Source organism: Mus pahari, chromosome 10 (assembly GCF_900095145.1).
Source record: "Mus pahari chromosome 10, PAHARI_EIJ_v1.1, whole genome shotgun sequence".
Classification (NCBI taxonomy): Eukaryota; Metazoa; Chordata; class Mammalia; order Rodentia; family Muridae; genus Mus; species Mus pahari.
Genome location: NC_034599.1, coordinates 97625626 through 97628382, shown reverse-complemented (window position 1 = coordinate 97628382; position 2757 = coordinate 97625626). Strand labels below are relative to the sequence as shown.

Sequence of the window (2757 nt, the reverse complement as noted above, 5' to 3'; positions counted from 1 at the left end):
GAATCAAGATTATAATGCCCCAGCTGACCATACGAAAAAAAAACTGGGCATCTGTGCCCTTCAAACTGTCTCACCGTTAACCCCTGTGTCCTGCGTGTGTGGCATCCATGTTTACCTCTTCAAAGTTAATGACACACTCCATTCCTAAAGGAAGCGGACTGACTGTGTTCTTCAGAACACATTGGGAAACATCCAGGAAAAACAAAGTTCACTGATGGCCAAAAAGTCGGTTTTATCACCCAACACATTACACACAAGTACAGTAACCTCCTGTCAAGCCTTCAACACACACACACACACACACACACACACACAAGGTACCCTCTGGGCTCACTTCATGTCCTCCTGGCCTTACTGAACAATTCTCATCCATTAAGGCTCAGATCAAATTTCACTTCCTTAAAGAAGCCTCCCTTGGCCACTCAAGCCTCCATTGATCTCCCCTTTCACAGAAACTTCCAGAGCAAGTATCGATTGTACTGTAATTGCAGTATTTAATCACATACTGTCTTGTATTCCTTAAGTTCGTTTTTTAAATGCAAAGGCATTTTCCAAAAAGAGCTGGAAGATCTCACCAACACAGGGTTTCTCAACATGCGATTGGCTTCTAGGCTTTCTCATAATCATAATATAACTTGTTTTTTAAATTATGTGGTTCACTGATGGAAACCCACTGTTTCCTGCTCTTACCACAGCGATGGACTATTGGAACACTGAGTCCTGAAAGCTACCTGGGAAGAGCTGGGGACTCCCAGGGCTGCCAGAAAAGCCCACTCTTAGCACTCCCCCTGACCCAGCTCCTGATTTGCCAGCTACCATCCGGTCTTCTATGGTAGCTCCTCTCTCCCGCCCACTAGCAGGGCATCGTGTTTTCTCCTGAGAGACAGCCGCCTGCCCTCAGCTTTCCTGGCTTAGAGATGCTTATGCCGAAGTGTTCTTGTGTTCTTTGCAAACACTCCCCTGGTAGCCAGCTCTTTGCTGCAAAGTTAACATCGGCCTGGTTGATAACCTTGGCGCACAAATGCCTCTCGGAGCCATTTGGTAGCTCTCTGCTGCTCCCTTCTGGTAATTTTATGATACTGCGTCAAATCGTTCAAATTCTAGTTGCATCCTGTAGATGGGGGGGGGGGGGGGAGTCCTAATAGCGAAAACCAACCAAACAAGCTAACAAACAAAGCCACTTACTATCACATGACAGATGAATGTTTTTAAATTTACCTACATTTCCTTAACACTTACCTACTTCTTTGGCTACTCCAAGCAGCTTTGTCTGCACATTAGATACTGAGACAGTTCTACTTAAAAGCTAGCAGTCTACAATAGTCGCCAGATTTCTGTATCAGACACTTCTTCAGATGCAAGATTCATGTATGTGTGAAGCTATGTGCTCTCTCATTCATACATCAACAGAAGTTACGCCTGATGGGAAACAGCAGTTAATTCACAAAGATTAGTTTATACATAGACTGCCTGAGAGCCTTATTGAAAACTAAAATTCCAAGCATCTTCCCAAGAGACTGATTTTCTAAGTGGGGCCCAGAGACTAATTTTTAACCAGCTCCAGGTAATTGAACAGACTATGGCAGACATTAGTCTCCTAACCATCTCCCCTATGAATCCGTTCCTTGATTCGGCCACAGCCAAGTAATCTGGGGTTTAGAAACCAGCGCCGCAGAAGTTGGGGGAGGGGAAGGGGGCGGACACGCTTCTCGGAGTAAGCATCTATGTACAGCTATCAGAAATCCCCTCTCCTTTGCAGTGTGATAATTGCAGTGCCCAAAATATGCCTGGCGACAGCATCTGATACAAGGCAGTGTGACAATTTAATAACGCTCTATTCCATAATTTATCACACAAGACTTCGCATCGCATAGAGCCACTAAATCGCTGAGTCAGCGAATGGTTGGTTAAGCATCCAACAAACTATTCAAAATACGTTGTGGTGCACTTCATTAGGCCTAGAGATGGGGTCTCGAAGACATTTTGTTTTATTTCAGTTATTTGCAAATGAAGAGGTACCAGACCAGCCTGATTCCTTAAAGTTGGTTAGCAGAAAGAAACTCCTGCAAGTATCGTGGTTGCTAAAACTAACTTTTCTTCATGTCGACTGTGGTGCACAGCATTAGCGCTTGTCCAACCTGAGCACGCACTTAGATCGCCGTTGAGACCTAGGTTCCTTTTCAGGTCTAGCATGCACACCAGATTCGGTGGTTTCGGTGAGTTCTGGGGAAAGCTAGAGCCGCACTAGCCTGCTCGCTCACCTGCTTTTGCTTAGCTGCTGTTATCATCGGTTTTCTGGCTCCTCTATCTAGGCAGCGCACCTCTGGCAAACTGGTCACTGATGGTGACGGGTTCCCTAATTTGGCTTTCAGAGACGATTTAGGTTGCGCAGACCTTCTAACGTCAGAAACCAGAACCGCGCTCAGAACCAACACTCAGAGCCAGAGCTAATGCTGCTGTTCTCTGAGCATGCGCACTAGGGAAAAGCAGTAAGATTTGACTGCGCACGAACAGACCACATCTACTTGGCTTTCCCGGCTTTCAATCGCCTTTACCCACACTCCAGACCACCCTGTTTCTTTAACCTCTAAGTACCCCTACACTGTTTCCTCCGAGAGGCAGATTTGAGACTATCTGCCCCAGCTTCACAAGAGACCTCTTCAAGAAGGTACTACCAGTATCAGTTCCCACATGGTCTAGCGGTTAGGATTCCTGGTTTTCACCCAGGCGGCCCGGGTTCGACTCCCGGTGTGGGAA

General features: G+C 46.3%; 1 non-coding gene across 1 annotated transcript; it reads left to right on the top strand.

Moving 5' to 3' along the window:
- The first annotated feature begins 2685 nt into the window (after positions 1-2685).
- Positions 2686-2757, top strand: Trnae-uuc. The gene has a single exon. It is a non-coding gene; the product is annotated as a tRNA-Glu (tRNA).